Source organism: Seriola aureovittata, chromosome 21 (assembly GCF_021018895.1).
Source record: "Seriola aureovittata isolate HTS-2021-v1 ecotype China chromosome 21, ASM2101889v1, whole genome shotgun sequence".
NCBI lineage: Eukaryota > Metazoa > Chordata > Actinopteri > Carangiformes > Carangidae > Seriola > Seriola aureovittata.
Window position 1 is genome coordinate 1,060,724 of NC_079384.1, and position 27,839 is coordinate 1,088,562.

Here is a 27,839-nt window from a genome sequence, read left to right on the forward strand (position 1 = left end):
GCAGCTACATGTGTGTTCATATGAAACAGGGTTCGGCTCCTGACATGAAGTGAGAGTGAAGGCCAGTCTCAGAATAATAATTCATAAAGTAATAAATAGAATTACTTTTAAATGGATCATGATAAACGGTTCTAATTTATTCAGTGTAATAATCATCTGCTGTGAAATTGGAACTATTCTGAATGTGATGCACAACAACAAAGTTATTTATTTAAAGTGATTTTCTTGCTGAAGCAGTTTCTGCCGTCCACATTCACTGAACCTCGGCTATTGGCCACAGACCGGTCAGCCACACGTGGCCGAGTCCAGCGTCGTGCTGCTTGTTCCCTGCTGGATGAAATCACCTCCAGCCCCTGAGCTCAGCATCACTGCTCTGAAGGTCCCTGCAGACGATCTGATGACACCTGACACACAGAAGAAGCCGCTCTCCACACCGCTCCTTCATACATTCATTGATTTTTGTAGAACTGAGGATGACATCACACCTTCGCTGAGGATGCTGGGATGTCTCTCTTAGCTGAGCTTCCTGTCTCCCCTCCTGCTGTTCCAATTTCACACCAGATGATTATTACACTGAATAAATTGGCAGTTTATCATGATCCATTTGTAACTAATTATAATTTTTTGCTTTATGATTTATTATTAGGGGACTGTCCTTCACTCATCTCGTTAGGTGCTGGGTGACCAGCAGCAGCAGAGACTCTACAGTAGTGTAGTGCTACATGTCAGAAACATGGTTTTATGCATCGTTCCCATCTTTGATTCCCCATCATGGAAAACACCAACCTGCTGCCAATGCACACTCAGAGTGGATTTAAAGGGTCCGTGCTGCCCGTGAGATTTCCATGTCTGTTTTGATTACACAGCAGGTCCAGCTTCTATATTTACCCATCAAGACCTAATGATCTAAAACCTACACACACTGTGAAAACAGCCTCCTCCAACCTGGAGACTCGAGGTTCACTAAAACCTTTATCACTCCTTACGCCTCTGAATCAGAGAGAAACAGCAAATAAAAATCATTTGAGAGCTTCAACCTTTGGCTTTTATTGTAAATCATTAGCGGATCCTCCTCCATCATGTCTCTGTTTTCTTGTTTTCATCCAGGTAACTGTTGTACTTTAGTCGGCAGCCGTCGTCCAAACATTTCCCATTATGGATTTCACCTTTCGGCGAATCACATTTCATCAGTCACATGTCTTAAAAACCATGAAGTACTCTTAATGGATTAATACTGTTAAAGCATCAAAGCTCAGTCCACGGACAAATGCATGAATATATCTTCTTATGGATCAACACTTCAAAATAAAAACACAGGAGCTTTAAGACTCTGAATCAGTGTGAACGTGTTAACCTAAACTTATACTTCATGCACTTGTAAATGAAAGGAAATGAGTAGGTCACATGACATTAATGCGCTCTCCACTTGGATAATGTGGTTATCACATTAACTATCACTTTGGATCCAGGCATGCATAAAAAGATGACGGTGTCCTCGTCCCAGCGGGTTTCTCCCGACACATTATACAGCACCGTGTCCATTAGCGGAGGTAAGAAGGTATCCAGAGCCTCGGGGTTCCTTCCTCGCCGCTCTCACAGTATCTCTTCCCTCCTGAACCCTAATTGGCTGCTAAGACTCATTGTCGAAGGAGTTTGGCATGAAAAAAAAAATCAATGTTTTCCCAGGACATGATGAAAGCCATCGATCCCATCCAGCCTGTGAGCTGGGATGTCTTGGCGTACTGTACCTACCCGCTATAAACATGTACACAGACACAGACGGAGCGTGAACCGTCATCCTGACAGTCCAGATTTACCGGCGAGAGCGCTCGGCTCCAGAAACCCAATACAACCTGCGGGCCTTGACTAAAGATTGGCATGATGGCTACCAGGGGAGGACTAGTTGAATGGAGCTGATGAATAATGGAACAGTCAGGCGGAGTGGTAAAGAGTAAAGGGAAGCATGGTGAATTAGTCCATGTGTTCTTTTTCTTCTTGAACTTGTGTTTGCTTCATTATGCAGAGCATCCTATCTGAATTTTTTCCATGCTCACTGAAGAGTCCCTGTAGTTCGGCACTCAAGGCCCCGAAAGCAGGCTACGTTTAATGAATGGAGAGGCTGGTGATCCGCTGCTAATCAGGGATAAGCAGCATTTTCAAAAGCATGCAGAGCATGGCTTCTCTATAAAAATCCATTATTAATACACTCTGCAAATCTATGCCAGAGTGAAGTGAGATTCAGTGAGGAGGAGGGGATATGTAAGTATCAGTACCTGAGGTCAGACACCAGCGTAAACAGACACTCCACTTTAAATCCGTAATAAAATCTACCATAAACTAGAACCCGATCTGCACAATCTGCACCCAACAAAAATATAAAAGGCAACACACGTTTCTTTTCCAGTTTTTCATGAGTTGAACTGAAAGATCTGAGACTTTTTCTAACGACTCAGAAGGTTAGTGTTAGTGAGTGGTTCTCCTGTGTAAAGATCATTGTTCAGAACATCAACACAGTCTCTGCATAATGTCAGGATTCACTGTTTACTCATGAAGAAAACAAGAGGCTCATCAACATGAAAGGAATAGACAAAAGATATTCGTAGGTCGACTAGTCGCCCGTGTTTCAAACCTCACCTTTAAATCAGCTCAGCTTATCATGATAATACCAACAAAGCAACATGATAATAATGCATTATATATCCACGTAAATATACTAATAAGGAATATTCCGCCCCAAAAAAATGGGACTAAAAACGAAAGTGTTGCATTTATATTTTTGATCAGTATTGTATAATTTGTATTTTATGACCTGTAAGTCAGTGTCTTCCCCTGATGTCCACAAACATTAAAAAAAAAAAAAAAAAGAACTGAAGTGAAACCTTTGAGATGTTTCCTGCCATGTCCAGTTTCCAGGACAAAGGCAGTGATTTACAGTCAAAGCTGAAGGTTTAAGGTCTCGACTGGTTTTCAGTTGATGTTTCTTTCTGTTTCAGAATAAGAAATAAAGGTTTTAGTGAACATCGAGTTTTTGAGAAAAACCCTCAGGTTGTACAAGGTTGTTTTCAGAGCAGGCTGAGGGTGGGAGGGTGCAGCTCTCAGCTCATGGAAGTTGGTACAGATTAAAAGAAAGAAACGGTGAGTGAGCGGCACTGCAGCGGCGTTCTGAATGTACATACTGTAAATGTATGGGTCTCTCAGGTCTGCGCTGACGCTTCATCAGTCTCGATTCTACAGAGTTTCATCTGTTTCCTGTGGAGTGTCGTTGAAACTGAGTTACATACAGATGACTGATTGCTGACCTCAACCTTTAATTACAGCAGCTGTGCACTAAAAGATTCATAACCGTTCACTATCCAGTAAAATCACGAGATAACCTCGGACCTGCAGGAATCGCCCAGTGAGCAGATCCTGCTGCTGCTTCCTCACCTGATCCCAGAGCAGTAATTGTCTTGACTCAGCACCGCGGTCTCATCCACAGCTGTCAACCCCAAGGCCCCAACCCCCCCAACCCCCGACGCTGATAAACAGAAACGTCCACAACACTGCTGCATTCATCTGTTGTGACACCCCACCGCGACCCGACAACACCAAACACCTGTACGCGTCTTTAGATGAATGGGAGGTTCTGCTCTTCCTCTGCCGCTCTGCTCATTGTTACCTGGTGTGTGGCGCCACAGACCAGGTAACTACACATCACACCTGCTGAAGAGAAGCTGAGCAGAAACACAACTCTTAAATGTTGCTCTGTCAGTATCAGTCTTGTGTTGCTCTGCCCCCCAGTGTCCACAAAACACGCTGGACGCCAGACGGTGTTTGATATTACCCCTCACACCCCCCCACCCGCCTCCACCCCCATCGACCCCCTTTCATGTGCTTAGATGAAATGATTTAATCACGAGTAAATCAACCAGGCAACGAGGGCACTGTAACTGCCCAACACACAGCCCCAGAGGGAGGGCAGAGGGACCCCCCCACCCTGGACTCTCCCAGTGAGGCCATAAATAGCAGGGAAGTGAAGGAATAAAAGAGAACATCATCATTTCATCCTGCTTTAGCACCTTGTAAGGCCACACGCCGCTGGTGATTATGGCAAATGAACAACATTAACACAAAGAGATGTCAGTATGCACAATTAGCTTTGGGGGGGGGGGGGTGTATATGGCAGCCACTTACACCCTGTTATGCAGTTAAAATATGCCGAATGCTTGGAAACCACAGAGGAGAAGAACTCTTGTTACTTCAGGCTCTCTGCACAGAATCTGCTGTTTAGATTCAGCTGCTCAGATTTAAGCGTCCGTGACATGAAAGCACGTATATCGCTTAAACCATCACTCCCACAATGCATTGCCCATTAGCATACACTATAAAAACAAATGAAAGGTGAATCTGAGGTGAGTGCTTTTCCTCCAAGTAATACTTCAACATTCTGACAAATCTGCTTACTCTAACAGAAGAGCAGAAACAACAACTTGTGGATCTCGGTTGTGTTGAACTTATTTCCTGACAAACAAGAATCCATCAGTGTCTGTGGCTATTGGATGAGCTGCCAGATACAGTGGGTGTGCACAGGTTTTATAATAGGTCTCTGTGGAGGCACAGACATGGAAAAGTCACCTCCAAAACCCCAAACTGTCGTTTTCACACTCGTTTGAACACGGATTTAACGAGACAGAGCGAGTTAGTCTGAGAGCTGTGGACAGAGACAGACCTGCTGCTCCTAGCTTAGCTACGCTAACTGCCTCCATTAGCTCTGTACGGCAATCAATCAATCGTTCTTTGCTTTGATACGTAATCAGAGGATCAGATGTTCCCTCATTTTAAAAAAAAAAAACTAAATAAAACAAACAAACAAAACAAAAACAGAACAGGTTGAACAGTAGAACCGTTCTCAGTTTGCTGTTACAGTTTGAGTGTTTCAGTGTTTATTTGAAACCTTCTGGACGACTGCAGCGTAACTTTCACATGTCATGATACAGGAAGTAATAAGCAGTAGCAGGAAGTATGTGTCTGCCTTCATCCTTCGTATGACAGTTCTGTCTGCTGTTTATCTTAAGTTTTATTTGGAAAGTTTGTCATTGTGACTCTGTAATGTTGCATTTATGTTCCACCATCATCAAACCTGTGGACAACATGAACGTGTCCAGAGTGGTGATGTGAGGAGCCGGTTCACTCAGACTGTAAACATCCCTCACAGTTTACAGACCAACTTCCTGGTTTAATGGTGACCTGCCTCACAGACTCTGTTGTAGCGACGCTGCTGTGTTTGCAGATCTCAGCAATTACCTCGCACCGTGTTATCATTCAGTGGGTAATAAAAATGATGGACACAACAATGAACATTAAAGCCCCAATTCTAATAAAGCAGACTGATGCGTTCATTGTTTACTGGGGACACTCGTCCAAATGAATCCCTCTCTTTGTGAAGTGTGACTTCTATTTGCCTTTTTCCTCTCAAAGCGTTAGTCTTTGCTTCCGAGCCCGTGCTGCCCTAATTACTGTTATAAAATATTAATCTAATAATCGGAGTTAGTCTTACAGCTTTTAGGGCTGTGATGAATCGCTGCACGCGCATTAACGGCCTATGATCATAAATCATCATTAGTGAGTATCAACAAAGAGAAAGTGTTTGACTAAATCTGTCAGCACCATTTATAATCCGGGTAATTATTCCACGCAGGCGTCTTTCAGAGCCGCCTGGCGGAGGCTCGGCTGCTGCTCTCCGGCGTCGTGTTGTTGAGGAAGCCTTTGTTGTGTTTGTGAGAGTCTGAGAGATGTGACCGTCTCTCGGCTTTGAACCGCTCCCACCGCTGAGCTGGAGGGTGAGCTGTGTGCAGGAGTGCCCAGAGGCCACGGACGCTAAGGCCACTGCATCTGAGACCCGTGATTGAAAATGCCTGCTCTTTGTAGTGTGCAGGTGAGGCGGCTCGGGATGGGAGGAACCTTTTGAAAACGTTCTCGGCAGTTGATATGCACCTATAGAGGATATTGCATCCCTCGGCTGGAGGGCCTGTGCACCGCAGTGAAGGTCAAGAGAGAGGCCGAGCATGGAGAGGAAATGTCTGCTGCTTTTATCTGATGGCTGACTGACAGGCTGAGGAGCAACAATACTGTCCACTCTTTTTTTATTTGCACAACCTAAGCTGAAGGGCCGGGGAGAGCGTTCTGGGATTTCTCTGTGTTTGTGTGGAAACAGACGAGTGGCAGCGTCAAAGACGGAGCAGCGAGAATTTAAAAAAGCCGAACTTTAAATCTCCTGCAGCTGCTGCTCGTCTCTAATATCAGTTTTCTTCATGAGTGGAAGCTGATGAAGCCCCACGGCTCTGTATCTCTTTGTCTCATTTCATGGGATTTCCTCAAGAGGCTGTAATTATCACCTCAATGTGTTGAACACAGAGAGAGGGAGCATCAGAGGAATCTCTCCTTCCTCTGGACCACTTCATCTTCATTCAGATGTGACCTTTATTCTTGGACCCTGTATTTGATCTCGGAGCTGGAACTGCTTAACGAAAAACAAAACAAAAATGGTCATAAATTAAAGTGTCAGCGGGCGTGCACATTCACAGGTCATTCAAAGTCTAACTGCCTCCTGTGATCACCTGATTTTGATGCTAAAAGATTTAGTAATTAAGGAAATTTGAAGATGAGAGCTTGACTTGAATTTTAAGTTTCAGTGCTCATGAGTTCTTTGCTCTTGCAGGATTAATGACTAAATACCTGCACACCACAGAAGTGTCCCGGTTGGACGGACTGGAGTCACATGACTCGACTCAAGTCAGACTTAAAGTTATAATCTGTAACTTTTCCACATTAAAATGTCTGAAAACAACAAGATCTATGTTCTGTATGTTGTTGAGCTGTGTTCTGAATTCATCCCAAATGTTTGCATCAAGTCTCAAAGAAGAGAAATCTGTGATTTTAATCTCGGTCTCATTGGTCGCCTGTCAGTGACATCACTATGTGTATGTGTCTAGCTGAAGCTGAAAATGGACTTTTATCCAGTTTTAAGTCACATTTTAAGATACATGTTTTACACCTCGATGGTGTTCAGCTCCACATTTGAACCAGATGAAGGATTTTAGGACGTCGATCTGCAGTTATCACAGAAACGAGCTGAGCTCAGCGCCAGTCAACAAACCAACAAACAAACAAACCAACAAACAAACCAGCAAACCAACAAACAAACAAACCGGCAAACAAACAAACCTGCAAACAAACAAACCGGCAAACAAACAAACAAACCAGCAAACCAACAAACAAACCGGCAAACAAATAAACCAGCAAACTAACAAACCAGCACTCTGTTGAATGGAGAAATCAAAACTTCCTGTTCAGTCCATGACACCAGAACAGATCCAGATGAGGTGAGGACACATCTGTATGATTGTTTTAACAGGAGTGAAAAATGTAGGTTATCCTGAGTTGTTGACATTTCATGACTGCACAAGTTCTGAACTGAATTCAGTTTCTCTGAGCTGTCACACACACACACACACACACACGCGCACACACACACGCGCGCACACACACACACACACACACACACACACACACACACACACACACACACACACACACACACACACACACACACACACACAAGCCGTGGACTGTTTGTGGCCAAAGCGCACAGACAGCAAAAACACTTGGAGAGAAGAAGGAAAGACAAACATCCTGTTGTTGCTGTTTCTGATGAAACCTTGTTTGATGGATGAACTCATGCTTCTTCCATTTAATGCAAGTATCTGACACACGGAACCAGAACTCTTTTAACTCATCAAGACCCGATGACACCTGCATGAGTGTGTAGCCCTCCTACTCAACTCTAATTTATTACAGAATTGTCATGGCATACCTCTTTACACCTGATAACACCTTTAGCATGGGAGGTGAATTGGTAGGAGTGTACTAAAATACTGAATTTGGTATGTGTCTACTTTAACAAAAACATATGACAGACTAAGGTGCAGAGAGAGAGAGTTTATGTGAGTTTACAAACTCCCATGCAAACCTTTAAGACACATAGCCCTTACCTATCAGACATGAATAAACATTAAACCCACAACATATACTGCAGCAGCATTATATATTTATTGACACAAAAATATAAACCTGCAATCACCCTTTTGAAATGTCCTGGTGTCTCTTAAAATAAAATGAAATAAAATACCCGGGGTTTTGTAAACTCAGTTATGGCACCATCTCGTTGGCGCGCATCTTGGAGCTCATTTGAATCCTGAAGAAAAAGTATTTTCACTGTACTCACTGATCCGTGGAAACTCAGGAGCTGTCAGCAGAAGTTCGCTCAAACCCTCCGTCCAGCGACCAGATGTGAGATGAGACGGAGAAACCAGTCGTGGAGCCCGGTCCGTATAAACACTGTTGAAGTCCTGAGCGCCCTCTACAGCAGCATGCGTGGCGGCATGCGTGGCGGCATGCGTGGCGGCAGGCGTGGCGGCAGGCGTGGCGGCAGGCGTGGCGGCAGGCCGGCAGGCAAGCGGCAGCATGCGTGGCGGCATGCGTGGCGGCAGGCCGGCAGGTATGCGTGGCGGCATGCGTGGCAGCAGGCCGGCAGGCAGCATGGAGGCATGAGGCGCCTCAGAAACTTGGCGCACTCTATGTCTCCCACACGCACTCAGTCTTCTTCTCCTCACAGCTAGCCAGGGCGAGGCTAACTAGCTAACTAGCTAACTAGTTCACAGCAGACGATGGCGTCGCCGAAATTTAGGTTGAATTACCGGCTGAAACGGCTCTAAACACGCCTCACTCTTCTGTTTTATAACAGTTAAAACACATATAAAATGTCCGGTTTTTACTTACATTAACAACAGCAAATTTAAACACTTTAACTGGCTTACACCTAGCTCTTTCCGTCTCTGTATTTCTCCCGGTTCTCTCACGTTCACCGCCCGAGCCTCGTCTCTTTAAGCCCCGCCTCTTTAAGCCCCGCCCCCTCTCAGAATCCGGTAGGTAGATGACGCTCATCTCTGACTGGCACTGATTGGCTAATAACAGATTGACACCTGGTTACCCAAATAAACAAAGAAAAAAACACATGAGATGTTCAAGGACTACTCAGAACAGAGGACATTTCAGTATCTTCCCAAATAAAATATCAAATATAAATTCGTCCATATTAATGCAAACTTATTTCACACCAGCAGTAATTTAACAGACAATATTTCAACATATGCTGCATATTTACCAACTGAAACACATATTTAAAGAAACCAAATGTAGCAGGGCACTACAAGTAGGATTCACTTCTGTTGTTTTCATGTCTCCACGGCGCGACAGCCGGAGGCATTTAGTTTTCAGGTTGTCTGTCCGTCCATCTGTCCCCCTCTTGTGGACACAATATCTCTGTAACGCTTTGAAGGAACTTCTTCAAATTTTGCACAAATGTTCATTTGGACTCAAGGACAAACTGATTAGACTTGATGGTCAGAGGTCAAAGGTCGAGGTCACTGGTGACCTTAGAAAACACTTTTTAGCACAAAGACATTATGACAAAATTTCACACAATGGTTGATATTGTATATGAGTCTGGATGAACAGGGATGTGACCTGGAACTAGTCCGAGTGGAGGAGGGAGACGAGCACGAAGCAGTAATAGTTTTTTCAGCGGTTTTAGCTGCAAAAAAGTTTTTACAGTCACAGTTCAGTCAATCTGACGTCCTGAGAGAGAGGAGCGACACTGAAGCAGATTACAGCAGTTACCTGGATGGAAACAACAACAGGAACAATTTAGAAGATTCAGATACCAACACACAACCTGCTAACCTGCTAACCTGTTAGTCACGGCTCAGGGTGAGAGGGGTAGGAGCCAGTGTCACCGTTAGGTCGAGTTTTCACCTGATACAACACTGTCACTAAAACCTTTATTTCTCCGCTTCTGAAGCAGATAGAAACCTTCCTTTACTGTTCATGAATATTTGAATGTTGACAGGTGTGTTTGTTTTCCGGCAATATCTATGTTCAAAGGCAAAGGCAATGATTCACAGGAAAAGCCAAAGGTTAAACCTCTCAAATGTGTTTTATTGGATGTTTCTATCTGCTTCAGAGGCGTACGGAGTAATAAAGGTTTTAGAGAACATGGAGTTTTTCAGAAAAGCCTCAGGTTTCGAAAACTGCTGAGGTTTTGGAACGCTTCTTAAGGGCGCCTTAGGTCTTAATGGTAAGCAGCCTTTTTAAAATTTGCCTGCAGCCAGTGTCACACAGAGTATCAGGTAAGTGACATGTGCAGGTGATGAACACAGAGCTGTGTCGATGTTGGGTGAAAGAGTTAAGTATATATTATAAATATATAAGAAAGAGGAAAACAGTACATAAAGCACATACTTATTGAATGATTTTTGATTGATTGAATGTTGATGTGATTTCAAATTTCATTCTGAAACAAAAACTTTCACATCCTGCATCTTGTTGTGAGGATGAATGAACCTGTCAGCCTCCTGTTGTAGCAGCTGATTTCAGACTTGAGATAATTGGCCAGATTCACACATCAGAACGTTTTAAACACTCAAAACAAAGACTGCACACGTGAGCAGCAGCTTCACAGTGATTGGCTCATTCACAGCTGTGCAGCTCGTAACCAGTGAGGTCATATTATATACCTTATATATAATATCCCGCTGTTACTCTGACAGTCACACTGATGCCAACACTGTTTGCTGTCGCAGGCGACCTGACAGCTTGATTAAGTTGGTGGAGCGCTGCACGTCTTCAGTTGTCAGTCGGCCTTTGGTTCATGACAGGAAGTCGACTTTTTCCTGTGTCTGCGTTGGACAGTGTCCGTTCTGTCAGGGGCCAGATGTCAAAGGGAAGCGTCTGCTGCTGTGCTGCTTGTGCTCTCAGTCATTGGTAGTGACGTGGCGTGACTCCTGACAGGCGTAGTCCAACACAGTATGTTGGTGCGATTTATTTGCTGACCTCCCAAGATGCAAAGAAATTAAAACTATGTACAATAAAATTCAAATAAAACGTCATTAATAAAAATACAAAATAAGAAAAACAAAGTACTCTATATATATATATAATATATAATATATAATGCATAAAAATGTCACAGTATAAGGAATAAAAACACCAAACATCATAATATTATAGTAAGGCAGTGTGGTAAAACTCCATCACCTGCACCTGGTCTAACCACTGCACCACGATGGCATCCCATAATCTCCTCTCAGTGTAGTAAGTCTTAAAGACGTCCCAGTACAGTGAGGTGTTTTTGGGAAGGACTCGACCTGAAGTAATAACTCTGTTGTATGAGCTGATTCCGACTTGGGCTTGTTTTTCGTTTGTGGTTTGAAGTTGTTTCCTGGTTTTACTTTTCATGCAGCTGATGACTCACACTTGTTTGTTTATTCATTGTAGTCGTAGGATATTTCCTTTGTACCAAGATGCCATTAACAACTTGCAGTATGTTTATCTCAGAGTAATCTCATCTGAGTTGCACTGAGATGGGAAACTGCAACATGCCTGTGAGCTTGGCGACGTAGTTCAGAATATTTCCCTTGAATTAAAGCACTGTTTGCATCTCACGTGTTCATCAGCTCTTCTGTCTGAGCCACCGCTCAGATGAGAAGGCTTTTGCCAGCATTCAAATTGAATTGCATATATTGCCTGTTGCATATTCAGGATGCGGGTTCTCAGTGGATCTGTTGTGCAGGGGATTTGGGGGTTAAGCAGGGAGTAATAATCTTGTTTTGGAGGTTTAGCTCTTGCAGAATACACATCGCTGTTTGGATTCATTGAGAACTCGCTCAAAGAGCAGAACCTTTTCCACCAAATCTAACTGCAGAAGCATTTGCTTTAAATGGTGACTTTCTTGTGCACAATGATTGGTGTACATCGCAGACATCATAACCTGACCATCATGTAATTTCATCCTGTTACTTTAACTGTGATTCATGTCCATGTGTAATGCATCACCTTTCTCAGCAGCTCCATCAACCTGCACAGCGTTTCCCACCAAATCTGACTACAAGCATTTTCTGCAAATTACTTTGTTGACGTAAGAATCTCTGACTGAAATACAGAACATGCAACCGAATACAGAAAGAGTGATGGGTAATTCCCTATTTACTAAAGCTTTGAACTGAAAGAGATCAGTTTGTTTCTGTTCTTCATGGTTTGTGCTTTAGTATTCTATTGTCAGTGTGTAGAGAATAACAATAATAATAGTACTACTAGTTTAAAATCAGAAAGACTTTTTGATAAAAATACAACAAAACAAAATCATGGGAAAAGTGTTTTTTCCAGTTTAGTATTAAACAGTCAGATGGTGAAATGAGCCTTTAAACAAGCTTTTAACTCCTTAAGATGCCAGATTTAATAACTTAACTTAAAAATATATAAGATTAAAGCCTATGATAAATCTGCCACATGCTGAGTCCTTAAGCCAGTTTGGAAATGCCAACAGAAAATCACTTTCATTTTCAGAGACGGTTGTTAAAGTGTCGATTTCAAAGATTTTCCACTGAAATAAACATCTGTTCAGTCTCTATCTATCACTGACTGACTGAATATACTGAACCTACACAATGATCAAAGTATTGCAATATTTATATATTTTCAGTATCAAATGCCTCCTAAACATCTCCTAAACATCTCCTAAACATCTCCTAAACATCTCCTAAACACCTCCTAAACACCTCCTAAACACCTCCTAAACATCTCCTAAACATCTCCTAAACATCTCCTAAACATCTCCTTAACACCTCCTAAACATCTCCTAAATGTCTCCTAAACATCTCCTTAACATCTCCTAAACATCTCCTAAACATCTCCTAAACATCTCCTAAACATCTCCTTAACACCTCCTAAACATCTCCTAAACATCTCCTAAACATCTCCTTAACACCTCCTAAACATCTCCTAAACATCTCCTAAACATCTCCTAAACATCTCCTAAACATCTCCTTAACACCTCCTAAACATCTCCTAAACATCTCCTAAACATCTCCTAAACACCTCCTAAACATCTCCACACATCTCCTAAATGTTTCCTAAACATCTCCTTAACATCTCCTAAACATCTCCTAAACACTTCCTTAACATCTCCACACATCTCCTAAATGTTTCCTAAACATCTCCTTAACATCTCCTTAACATCTCCTAAACATCTCCTAAACATCTCCTAAACATCTCCTTAACATCTCCTAAACATCTCCTTAACACCTCCTAAACATCTCCTAAACATCTCCTAAACATCTCCTAAACATCTCCTTAACACCTCCTAAACATCTCCTAAACATCTCCTAAACATCTCCTAAACATCTCCTTAACATCTCCTAAACATCTCCTAAACATCTCCTTAACATCTCCTAAACATCTCCTAAACATCTCCTTAACATCTCCTTAACATCTCCTAAACATCTCCTAAACATCTCCTAAACATCTCCTTAACATCTCCTAAACATCTCCTAAACATCTCCTTAACACCTCCTAAACATCTCCTAAACATCTCCTAAACATCTCCTAAACATTTCCTAAATGTTTCCTAAACACCTCCTAAACATCTCCTAAACATCTCCTAAACATCTCCTAAACATCTCCTAAACATCTCCTAAACACCTCCTAAACATTTCCTAAATGTTTCCTAAACGTCACAATGTGAACTAACCAACGTTGTATTTTGACGCCAACCCAATATTCATTTCCAACCAAAATGTCCCATCTGTCAAATCAGATCAGTTTCTCACAGAATGATGGAAAAGGGCCAATTCTTTCCTGATTTCTGTCATTCCTGTCATTATAACCACAAATGTTTTTTTGTTGCCTCCAGATTCCTGTGACCTGTAGTATTAAACCAAACTGTCTGTTTCCACCAGTAACTACAGCTGTTGTCAAATCAACCAGGACTGAAATCTTCCAGATTGCCACTTTAAGTCAAATTCTCAATCAAAACAATGTCAGATGAAGGTTGAATCGTGGGCCAGTGCATCTACATCAAAGACTGATTTTATTTGAGCGCAGGTTTTTTCCAGAGAATCGCCTCAATTGAAGAAATTCAAAGCATGAATGAAAGAGGGCATAAATAATTTAACACTTGTCCTGGTAAAGCTTTGGTCTGCTTCACTTTTAACTGCAGCCACATTTCCAACGAAAGAATTCATTATGTGCAGGTCAACACATCTCCATCATGTGCATCTCCAGCGCGCGGCAGCGACCCTGAATCACCACGTCTCTTTTCAGCTCGGCTGCAGGGTCGCAGCTTTTCTTTCAATTTCCTTTCTATAATAGATGAGCTCGGGTCTGGGTTCAGCCTTGTGCAGCACAGTGTATATCACAGAGTGATGATGGGAAGACAGAGGAAAGTCCTCTTGAAGAAAAAAAAAAAGAGGCGCAGAGGAGCTGGAAACAGGCTAAATGTTCCCAGAGCCCCCCCCCCCCCCCTCTCACAGTGAACAGCGCCATGTTGTCTTTATTATGCGTGTACGCCTCCGAGGGAATGTAAAAAATGGATGCACCGACTTGTGAAGACATAGAAATACTGTCACGTCAAAACCAGTTTCCCAGTCTGGAGGGGTGAAAACATCGTACGCAAACTTTCAGCTGTGCTCCAAAGGTTTGTGTGAACTTCGTCTACAAGCCACGGCCCCCTTTCTCTGTTTGGATCAGTTGCCCCTGTTGCAAATAAATACATTTTTTTAATGCCATATTTTTATCTTCCTGTTCAAGGTTGAAGGTTTTCCCTCGAGTTTCAGATTATTACCCTCCTGTGTGTTTTCATAAATGAAGCTGTTTCTGCTCATTTACTGAGTTTATTCTTTGACGTTTGTTATGTGTTCAGCATATACTTTAATATCTCCATATGGCACCCATGATTGTACCAGAAGGTGGCATCTTGTTCTTAATATATAATCATATTTTTACTCTCAATATTAATAATGTTTCCTTTTGCAGAATATATAGTTTGTCAATCGAGCCCAGTGGATGTTTTACTGTGGTAGAATACATGTATCACAGATTCTGCTTCATTATAATTATATTCTGGTCTAATGTACAAATGACATTGGTTTTCAATGTGAAAGAGAAATATAGATTTGTTGGGTAAACTGTATATTCTGTAAAATCTTTGCTATGCACTTCAATATCTTTATAGATGATACAGAATTGATACGGTGACAGCCGTGCAGACTGTTCTTCTTTCAGTGATGTATGACGTTTATGTTTGTTGTTTAGGATTCTTAATGTCTACACCATTTATCATCAAGGCTGATGGTAGAAACCCACTGTGACATCACTATCGGGGACGTGACCAGGAGCAGTGCAGCCACAGTGTGATGCAGCGTATGTGTTATGTACATAAATGGCACGAGGCCACGGCACCGTGGAACCAGACTGGAGCTCCGGCGCAGACATCGGCCTTTAAAATCAAATCTGGATTCAAATGTGGAGCTCCGAGTTGGAGACGACTCTGTGAATGGTAAAGTGGGGAGAGAAGACATGCTGGGTCGGTTCCCCAGATCCTGATTTCATCACTGAAGTGCTGCCAACTAGGCCACTCTCCAAAAGCCAAGCAGCGCAGGAAACTTTGAGGCAAACAGCTGGGACCTAACCCGGCATCCGACGTTCCTCCAGTGGCATCACTAAAATGAATTTGCTCTATATACACAACACAGCCTGCAAGCTGCCAATCAGTGTTTTACATCACAACTGCTGCCCTACACATCTGACTCTGCTGCAGATCATTTAAGGTAAAATCATTACAAGCTGTGACCTGATATCCAGATGTTACATTGTGAGATCATAAATGTTCAGGAACAGCTTCTTTCCAACAGGTTTTCATTCAGAGGCAGTAAAACATTACATGCTGTGAGTCTTCAGGGACGCACAGCTCTCAGGTGTCTGTTGTCTGATTATAAAGCAGCTCTACGTTCTATATTAACACTGTGACATACAACATGTTATACCCCTTAAAAATTCATCATAAAGATATTTTACTATTTCATATATGTTATAAACTTACATCTTCATGTATGGAGAGCATGTAGATATGTGATAATAATATATCCCCTGATAGGTGCCATATATATTATATTTCTGTATGGGACTTCATACAGTCTTCCTTCCCAGGAGCCCCCTGGGCCTGTACCTGGTGGGGCCCGTGCCCTCTGGCCCCGCCCCTGCCGAGCGCAGACATTCCCACAGTTACACGCACATTTCATAGGACTGTTTTCACACAGCTGAACCAGCTCATTAACACACGTCAGGACGCCGTCATGGACATCAACAGATGTCACCAAGCTAACAGGGTGAGGGGGAAAATCTTTATTAGGGGAGGAAAGAACCATATTAACTGTTCACAGCGGCCCATTATGTCTAATAAAAACAAGCAGGATGTGAGTGAATTTCAATTTTTACATTCTTCTTCTTCCACGCGCTTGAATGAGTTTTCTATCTTACATTCATTTCTACAGCCACGCTCCAGGCCATATCAGTTTACCTCATTTCTACACTATTTCATTTTCAAAGTGAGCCATCCAGTGTCTGCACACACACACACACACACACACACACACACACACACACAAAGTGCAGCCTCTCTCTGTGGACTACACTGAATAGAAATAGCCTTTAGCACCTTAATGTATGTTCCTCTCACATTTGGAATTTCACAGCTTACATCTTCCCAATAACAAACTGCCAGGCCTGTCCTTTTAACAAAACCAGGCTTTCTGAGGAACACATGTTTGCTGCCAAGTGGCTACAGCCCAGTAAATAAAACATGGATCTTAGTGAAGTGCCTCCTGTCTCCTGCTGCGTGCAGTCCGGTGCAGCCAAATGTGAAAGCAGCCGTGATGATGGTGCAGTGCAGCAGATGTATGTTTCGTGTGAATCGACTCTTATTGCAAAATATATCACGTTAAAACGAGAATCGATATATAACACTTTATTAGGAACACTCGCTCATGCGTGCAATTAACCGATCAGCCAATCATGTGGCAGCAAATCAAGAGCTTGAGTTTACGTTCACATCAAACATCAGAATGAGGATGATGATCATCTGCTGCTGCTTTAGAGATGAAGTTAACATGTAATACATAAATGTAGAGAATGACATACAGTATATGTCCTTATGTCAAGAATGACGCTGCTATATGCCTCCTATACGTTTAGTACATATATGAAATACCCATAGAAACATTTGTTTATGTACATATATTAAAAATATGTATATTATGGTATAAAATGTTGCAACCATACATGTTAACGACATATATAAATATATATATATATATATATATATATATATATATAAGAGAGTTAAAAAAAAGTTGACTTGTAAAGGGACAGATATCAGATAGCATGAATTGCTAATAGCAGAGCTAACGCTGTGTGTGCTTGTATCAGTAAAGTGTACTTCAGTTAGCGCACCACAAAGCGTCTCACAGCCACTGCCGTCACACGTCCTTACACAAAGATGTCTTGAAATAAAACGGTGCATTATGACGAAGATGTTTGCTGTTGGCTCTGAGTGCGACGCAGTGAGTGTTGGTAACGCGATGCAGCTGTTCCTTCATCAACCAGCCTGCACAGTGCTGGATGAGGTGGGGTTTACAGCTCAGACCTTTTGGCTGAGAGGACGCTGGAATCAGACGTCTAACATCTAAGTTGCCACGTCTGCCAGGAAAACTGCTTTATCTACAGTTTCCTCAGGTTGTGTCTAATGAGCCAAACACCTGTGTGACCTGGCGAGCAGAAAGCTGTGTTTCAATTATTAGGACAGGGCTTTGGTAAGAGGGATAGCAGGAGCATCTTTGTTGGGAACAAGAGAGTTGGCTGGAGATCAAACCTTAGACCGTCTAATTAGCTAAACCAGACACACCTGTGTCAACTGGACGCTCCTTTGAAAAATAGGACTCAACCCATAAACTCCCATGTTCAAATGTCCAACTTTACTTCATGACACCTGTTTATATAACTCACCTGTTTACATTTTATTAAGGACTACAGTTATGGAGGATTGAGGGTGTGGCCTCTTTGAGTGACAGGTGCGCTCAGTAACTTTAGCTAATTCGAATCACTGGACGTGACCTCTTGGCCATGTTTGCGGTTCTAGTATTATCTCATTTATTATCTTAGCACTAATACTAGTACTAGCACCAAACTATCTGCTGATGAAGACCATGAGATGTGGATAAAAGCTCTGAGGCCTATCACTGCAACACAAATGCAACACACCCCTCTAATCACATCATGAATGAGTCATAGTGTCCTCGGCCTGTTTCCAGTGAATTTCATCAATATCTTTGGAGAGGCTGTTGAGACGTCCCGCTAAGTGACAGCCAAACAAACACACACAGACTGGAGAAGCGTTGACCCTGCCAGACTCTGAGTCATGAGAACACATTAAAGATGTAGAACTTGTAAACTTCAACACAGGCGCCGAGCGGCTGCAGCTCGGCTCCGACTGCAAACACTCTGATCTACGAGCAAACAAGGAAACTGTCTCCCACAGTTTGTCTGCAGTGGCTTCAGCAGCGACAACACGACCTCTATCGCAAACATCCAAACATCTACATGTAACATCCCTCAGAACAAATAGTCTGAACAAGAGACGCCTGACGCCACACTGTAAAAAAATCCTAATTTTATGGAAGATTTTACAGTAATTTTCTTTTTTAAAATTGTGAACAAAAGTCTGTAAAATGACAGAAATGATCTGTGAATTAACGGCCAAACTTGTGACTTCTACATTCAGACTTTGTAATTCTGGATGAAATGTAGCAAACTTTTTTCATCACTATATATATATATATATATATGTATATATATGTATATATATATATATATATATATATATATATACATATGTATATATATATATACATATATGTATATACATATATATGTATATATATACAGATTTAATCTGTTTTACACAGTATTTTTTACTTTGTCTTCCAAAACAAAAGGTTTACTTTACAATATTAAGCATGTGTTAATATTTCATTGATTGACATTTAATTTTATTATTAGGAAAAAGTTTCTCTGCTTCATTGATGGTGTTTGATCATAATGAATTAGCAGAAATCTGTAAAATAACAGTTTTTCTCTGTAGAAATATTAATGAAACTTTCTGTAAATTAATTGTTTTAACACTTTATTTGAATTAGGATATTTTACTTTAATTTTACGTTTTTTGTTTTGCAGCTGCTGCTGCCAGTCATTTGACCCTTTTTGAACGATTTCTTTTTTACAGTGCAGTTCAAGTCTTTTAGCTAAAGGCATTCACAGCTAAATGCAGCCAATCTGATAAGTGCCACGAGCTGACAGGCTGCACGATGCGTGTTGGAAGGAAGTGCTTGTTGTGCCGTGGAGCAGTTGCTGTGTCAGTCTGATGAAGACTGTGTGTGTTTACACATTCAGACTCATGGTTAGTGCCAAGCTGCTGCTCACACTGTGTCTCTCTGCCTGTGCTTTCACTCACTGCTGCTGTCACTCCTCCTCTGCACCTTTGTCATTTGGTTTTTTCTTTTCTTGTTGTTGTTGTTGTGTTGTTGTTCGTCTTCTCTCTCTCCTTCACCCACTTCCTCTCTACTCCCTCGCACTTCATTGCTCTTCCTCTCGCTGTATCTCGTGTGCTTTCCGTCAGAGTGATACAGGCGCTCAGCGCTTCAGCCCCACTCATCACTGTGACAGCCACAGCTGCCTGACAAGACAAAACAAATTCCTCAGCAGGAGCCGGATATTAATGGACTGAGCTGCTTTTTTCTTGTCATGACTTTTCTTTTTTTCTTCTCTTTTCTTTTTCTTTATTTAAACATCTTTAGTGCAGTTGACAAAATGAAGCAGTTGTGACACTTTGCAATAAGAATCTGGGGCTGATATTTGATGCCAACCTAGATGTGGTTCAGTCTTGTTTCTAAAGCTGTAAAGGCTTTGCTTTCCTGTCTTTGTTGTGCGTCCACACCGGCGACAGCCAGAGACGACGCCATATTGTTTCTGGTTGTCTGTCCGTACGTGTTCACGTCTGTACTTCTGTCCGTCTCATTCTCGTGGATATGATATCTCAGTAACGCCCTGATGGAAGTTCTTCAAATTGGCACAAACATTCACTCAAAGGGGAACGGATTAGATTTTGGAGGTCAAAGGTCAAAGGGAACACTACTCGGCTCGTGCACAGTGTTCATGAACGGTCGTGTATGTTTGTTTTCAGGTGTGTTAGTGTGTTAGCCTCAGTCAGACCTGAAGAAGCCTCTTACAGGATTCGGTTTCTCTGAGTGTTTGCCTGAAATCTGCTGTATTTTTACTGGACATTTATTGATCTCCACTTTATTTTTATTGGATCGCTAATCTGTTGTTACTAGAGCTCCAGAGAGAAGCCTGAGAGAGGAGATGTAAAACTACACTGAGATGATTTTTGGTTCTTAAAAACCACAAATATATCTTCTTATGGATCAACACTTCAAAATAAAAGACAGAAGAAGAAGAAAATATGGAGCTTAACCAGAGTAAATCACTGAAATGACTAAATGAACGGCTGGAGTGGTTCAGCTCCGGATCAGCATCTTCAGCTGGGTTGGTCCATTCAGCTGGTCCGTCTGTACGTCTCAGCTGAACCGTAGCATCCACCTGTGGGCTCCAGCTCTTCATGGTCCTGCATGGAGGGGTCGTATTGATCCCTCCCTCCTCCCCTCAGCAGGAAGTGTCTGAGACAGAACCAGATGTCAAAATAAAACCAACATTTACATTTTCTCTCTGTCAAACCCGTCATTGTTTTATGGAAATGTCGGACATGAAACAAATGGGATTTCTGCTTCTTTATATGTTCCACCAGTGGATTGTTAGTGTTCCTTAAAATGAAAACCATATTTCCCATTCACGCCAAACAGAGTGTAAAAGCCTGTATCGTCCCTTCATGCAAAAAAAGACTTTGGGAATAATTGGAACTGTCCTAATCTCCAAAAAACTAAACAATCCACATTTACATTTTCCTGAAAAGCAATGACTCGAGGCTGAAAAGTGGGTGAAAATTAACTGTCACTCCCTCAAATAAATGACATGAGTCGAACACGTTGAAATGATCTGTGTTTATGTTCAGTAGCGTTAGCATTCAAGTAGCTTTCTGTGGCTCACTGAGAAATCATGAAATGCAAAGATGCAATTTAGGAACCCAGTCTGCTTCAACCAAACAAACATAAAGTCTTGATGTGGGGAAGGTGGATTCATCCTCTGAATCTGGTGGAGAGCAACAGTGGACAGCCAACGAGCCACAGACCTGTCAGGGAGGTGCAAGAACAGATGAGAGGCAACTATAAAACTTCTAAGGCTCCTAAATGCTCATTAATCAGCTCAAAAGTCTTAATTTTATTTTATCTTAATAAAAATTCTTATGTCTCCATAGAGGGGATTGACCACTGAGCCTGGTGTCGAGTGAGTGTGTGATGATCTAGCGTGTGTGTGTGTGTGTGTGTGTGTGTGTGTGTGTGTCTGCTCATCTGTCTCACTCTCTATTTAGACACTGTGATTTATTAACTCATTAATCAGAGCTGTGAGAACGCTGTCCTCTCTTTAATCCTCCTGGAGACTCAATTCTGTGGAAAGCAGGAGGAAAGGTTTGTCCAAAAAGGAACTGATTTGTTGCTGAGTGCTGTTTTGAAAAAAGTCTGTAAATCTTGAGAGAACTGCACATAAAAGTCAATCTCAAACCAAAGATGGACGGATGTCAGAAGTTTGGCCAAAACATCAGCTATTTTTTTTAAACGTATGCAATCTGACACATGAAGCATCCTTCACATCTTTACAGTGAACTTTATAGCACCCGACATATGTAGGTCCGTACTGGCCTGATGCATTATGCATCATGGAGACAGATGTAGGTTACCCTACTTTAATGTTCAGTAATGCAGATTATTGAGGCAAGAGAGGACCTGTGTCTGTTTGATAGAGAGAGAGAGAGAGAGGGAGAGAGAGAGAGAGAGAGAGAGGGAGAGAGAGAGAGAGAGAGGGAGAGAGAGAGAGAGAGAGAGAGAGAGACAGAGAGACAGAGAGAGAGAAAGAGAGAGAGAGAGGGAGAGAGAGAGAGGGAGGGAGAGAGAGAGAGAGAGAGAGTGAGAGAGAGAGACAGAGAGAGAGAGAAAGAGAGAGAGAGAGGGAGAGAGAGAAGGAGAGAGAGAGGGAGAGAGAGACAGAGAGAAAGAGAGAGAGGGAGAGAGAGACAGAGAGAGAGGGAAAGGTGGACTAGTAATCACGACACCCACCTCAGCCCACCCTGCGTTACGAGTTGACCTCATCACGACTGGCCACAGTACCAGCAGCTCGACCCCCCAACAACCTTTGACCCTTTTTAGCTTCTTGAAGAGGAAATACTCCAAAGTCTACAAGACCAATATTAGTAATGTTGAGGGCTAACTATTACAGAAGTAAAGAAACATGTCAATTTAATTCAAATCTATATAAGTTTCTTTATTTTTAACAAACTTTCCAATTTTTATCTGCACAGAAAGAAAAAAATAATAAATAAAGAAGCCGACAGCCCCCCCCCCCCCAAAGCACCATCGTCAACAGCGACCACCCCCCACTCCACAAATATGTTTCTGAAATGCAGCTGTATTACCTGCAGCGTCGTTCCGTCACTGAGGAAAAGTCCAGCAGTGAATCAAGCCATTTACAGCGATGACAGCAGCTTAACAGCTCTTTACAGACGCAGCAAAACACTAAACTCAACAAGAAGAAATACAAGACAAAAGGCAATAGATCTAATTTTATGCATGGCTCTGTGGCACTGGCGCATGATGATCTGAAAATTCATTTGCATGTGCTTGAAGCAGGGAGTCGATCTCATATGAGGATATTCACAACCCGCGAACTTCCTCATCTACGGCTCGTTGCTGCGGCCGTCTCAGGGTCTGCTCGCTATTAATCTTTGAATGTCCGTCTGGATAAACAGCACAAGCCTGTGTTCGCTGGTCAGACGATGCTCAGAAAATCCCAAACTGTATTATTTAAGCTTCTCAGCTCTGAGATTCAGCAACAGAATTTCTGATGCATCTGAATGATTCATTTGTTTCAGTTGTTTCTGCAACAAAAAAAAAAAAGATGGCAGGAGGCTTTGAATATACAACAATCTATACATGTGTGCAGGAGCTCTGCAGTCTGGCTGTCAGATGTGCTTTTCAGTCCATGTGCACACACAGAACTGCTGATACCACCTTTTCTCATTCAGTCACACCAGCAAATCACAGTTTTATAATGTCAAAGGGCTGCTACCGAACTCAAACATGGACCATTTTAAATCCCCCTGCATTAACAAGCTGATTACTGGTGTCATTTGTGCCCCGTATAATTACCTCCCTGTCAAACACCCTGCTCTTTCCCTCACATTCCTCTTTTATTATGATGTTGTTTTTTCATCTATACCTCTCGCACGAGCTCGGCAAGGCCCCTATGAAAGATTAAGGCCAAAATAATTCCCCGGTCTACTGACTTTGCAAATTGGTCATGTCACTGAGCACTTCAGACGGAGTCAGCAGAAGGCTGTGTGGCAAGAGGCAGCGTATAACCCGCGTAACCTGGGTCTCCAATTATGAATCAGTGTGGGACCTTTGGTAATCCTGGAAGCACACAAACAGCCTCAGCGGGATGCAATTACATACACCAGATATCAGCTCAGTTCACTTCACCTTTTAGCAGATTAACTGGGAGGATTTCACTTGTCTTTTCCTCCTCAGAACTTCAATTTAAATGTATATTTTTTTTTATTGCATTTAAAGTTAAAGTATGTAACTTTTTCACATTAAAATGACTAAAAACAACTAGACCTACGTTCTGCATGTTGGTGAGTTGTGTTCTTACATTTTCTCAAATGTTTCCATCAATTCTCAAACCAGGGAAATCTGATTTTAATGGTAACGCTCTGTGTCATTTGGTCGCCTGTCAGTGACGTTATCGCTCGTCAGTGTTGTGTTTGTCTGCCAGAAGAATCAAACGGAACTTTTATCCGGTTTTAAGTCATGTTTTTAAGATAGACTTTTTACATTGTGGGCGTTTTCAGCTCTATATTTGAACCAGATGAAGGATTTTAGTCATCGGACGTCTGGATCTGAAGTTATACGAGAAAAAAGCCAAGCAAATATTAGGAAGCTCGGCTCACAGCCCCTCCCTCACCTCCCATCGCCGCTGTACAGCCTCGGCAAAACACTGACTTTAAATGTTAAACTGCTCTATTTAGTGTTTCTACAGTTTATAATCACCTGTGTGTTTGTTTTTCGAGGGTAGGAAACCTCTGTGGATAATTCAGCTGCAGGTAAAAACCTCCTTAAAGACTGACACTGAAAAAACCGGAGAAGTGAACTGAGGAATTCTGGTCAAGGTAGAATGTATTAGAAAAGCAAAGAATATATAAAACAAATTCCCACCATTTATATGAATGCTGTTGGAGAAAGCAACACTTCAGGAAAATAGTTCTAGAAAATAAAGCTGCCCTGCATTGATTGGACCAGTTCTTGTTTTCTCCACTACTTCCTGCTGCTGAGTGAGAAAAGATACAGTACAAAAAAATACAACAATCATTGCAGAAACATCAGTCCCTGACACTCTCAGAGGAAACACTATCTATGTATAAAGCACGCTCTGCCAGCAAACATTTTCATGTTGAATGTAGTGTATGTCGCTCTGCTGCTGAAAAGCCTCAACATGAGTCCACAGTCCTGCATCGTTTCATAGAAATCTAACCAAAACATCTTTTCTTATATCAGTTCCAAACAACTTCCAAAGCTGTCTGCTTCCGACTATTGTGACAATTTCGTGCTCCTTTGGATTGGCACCATGAGTCACAGTCTATCAAATGTTTCCTGGGCTGCTGTGCAGAGTATCTGCCCTGATTACCGCAGGGGATTTGAGAAACAGCAAAACAAAATTACAAACAAAGTTTAATGGATTTCCAGTGGTTTGGAAAAGAAAAATTTGCTATATTTTCACTCTTTTTACTCTATAGCACATTCGGAAAGTTTTCACACCCTTTTTTTTCATGTTATTTTGCAGTTTTATGCTAAAATCTTTTAAATTCATGTTTTCTTTCAATAATCTACACAAAATAGCCAATACTGACAAAGTGAAAACAGCATTTCAGAATTTTTTATATTTTAAAACAATAGTACAGCAGCAAACAACTATGGACTATGAACGAGTGCAAGTTCGTACACGTGAGTCTCTTTCTGTTAAACTGTTGGCCTGTTTACAAACACACAGGGACCGCCCACAGTTGACATGACAACGTTCAGGTTAAAGCGACCTTCCAGAATTTCTCCACTGAAGCAGAAACCCGTGTTTGCATCTAAAAAGGCCTCAAACAAAGTCAGAGATGAGAGCAGAGCACTGGGGGACTGGACCTGCTTTAACTGGCTCCGTCAGTGTCATTTGTGCAGCTGGTCCTGGCGCATAAATCCAAGGCTGAATTTCTTTCCCAGTCTGACCCTGGTTTACTGAGAGGCGTCAAGCTTTACTCAGAACTTTTTTTCTTCTCCTCCATGTGTCAGTAACTTGCTGTTACTGATATCAGGAATTTGTTTGGAAGATGTTGTTATGGCTAGCTGGCTAATTGTTAGCATTGCTGTGGAGCATATCACAGAAATTTTCAATTATACAAGGAAAAAAAAGAAAAAGGAATTTGTAATGGACCATTTCGAAGTTTTGTTGTCTCTGTTTAAACTACTCCAAACACTTTATTTTTACTTTGGCCAGTAGGTGGCACTGTTCTTCCCTTTTTTATATTGTTTTTCAGAGTTTTAAATGAGATTTATTGTTATGATTTAGGTTGAATGCTTTCCTGTAAACTTTAATAGCCCTTGTTTAGTGGTGTAGGCACTCAGTTGAAGATATGTGATATGTGTGTATAATGAGAAGAAGTGTGAAATACGCTCACACAGTGCTGTTCATTTCACTCTGAGGACATTGGACAGTTAATTAGTTTTGTATTGTCTTCTGCAAGAGCCAGCCTGAGTCATCTCCGTAATATTCCCTGTCCACATCCGTTACACTATGACACTTGAAACTTAGCTCAAGTACCTCCCACTTCTCTTGATCATCTTTGAGATCTTCAGATGTTTCCTTTTATTTTGCACGGAGGCTGATGTAATTTCTCTTTGTTTATTTTTGCAACTTTTAGATTTTCTTCTTTTCTCATTTAAAATGTTTGCAGTTGGGGCGTCGTGTAGCGTAGTGGTTTAAGCAGGCGCCCCATGTGTAGAGGCTACAGTCCTCGCTGCAGTTGGCCCCGGTTCGAATCCCGCATCGGACGGCCTTTTGCTGCATGTCATTCCCCCTCTCTCTGCCTCCCTGTTTCCTGTCACTCTCCACTGTGCTGTCCATTAAAAGGCATAAAAAGCCCAAAAAAATATACTTTGAAAAAAAAAAAAAATGTTTGCAGTTAACTTATTAAATAGGAAGTCAAACTTAGGCCGTAAACATCTGTCCCTCAGTTGTATCTAGCGACTGTGTACTACATTTAGGATGAGTTTCCATATTTCCTACTGCAGGTCTTTGTCACACATCTACTGTACGCGCTGGGAGAAAAGATCTAGTTGTTATGCAGTAATTATGAAAACAAACCCAGGACGTAGTCTGCTTCTGATTCCCACCAACTGCTTCTGCATTTTGCAAGGTCACCGTGGTGAATAGAAAATTGCCTTTTAATTGTTGGGCCTGGTGAACGGCAGGAAAAAAAAGGTTAGAAAATAACAGAAAACAAACATCACGCTCCATTTCTTAACATCTATCCCTCGGTAGCCCGGAGGGTCTTCCTCTCCGTTTCCTACGAGACACAGATTGGCATAAACAGCTCTGAACTGTAACAAAGCCTGTTATGTATTCCACAATCTCGCGTTGATGTTAGTCCATGCTCCTGCCACACTCCGCTGACTACTAAATCCAACCATGAACTGAGAAATTGGTTTGGGTACAGAGAAGTCTGCAAGAAAAAGGAAAGGGGGGGGGGGGCTTTATACTTTTTGTGTGGTCCGATGTTTTATTCAAGCAGGAGTCAAATTGGTGGCGAGATATGACGGCTTGTGTTGTTTACAAATCTTTGGCGATTTGCTAAGCTCCCAAAGAGCGTGTCGTCGGCTGCTCCGCTGCAAACCGACGTGGCTGCTGTAAATCTTTTGGAACAAGTTCAGTTTGCAGCACAACACTGAGGTCTGGAACACATGGATGTCGTCAAACCTGTTTAATAAGAAACTACTGTTCACTGTAACCGAGGGATGAGTCACAGAGACCAAGGTTTTTTATTGTGGACTGGGGAGCTGCTTGTAAAACAAATGGATCCAAACGTTCAGTTTTAGTTTCACTCGTGAGCTGCTTCAGGTGCCGACATCGTCATCCTGCTGACCAAAGTCGTCCGATCTGACAATTATCATGTCTGTTATTTTGAAAGATGATGAGAACGATACGACTTCTAATTTAGTTTGGAGGATTTGTTGATCCAGTGTGTCGACGTCAGTTTAACACTGAATACTGAGAGGAGGAAACAAGCTTTCTATCAAGAATAATCAGTAAATATGGACAAATGTCCCACTTCCTGTCACTCTACCCTGTCCCATCAAATAAAGGCTTACAAACGCCGGAACATAAACACACTGTATCCTGTTTCTGTCCCTGCCATTACTGAGACCCGGTGTTTAGTCTTGACTGACGAGATGATGTTGGTTTAAACATACGACACGTTTTTAAACGGTGACTCCGCCCTGATGTGACAGTGAGTGTTACGTGTGGAAGTTACTACATTAATATTACATCGTCTTACTGATTAACATTCACAATTAAAATATATATTCTCAGAGAAACGTGCTGATGTTCTGCTCAGTTCTCAGTAAATAAAGTTTCTTATTTTT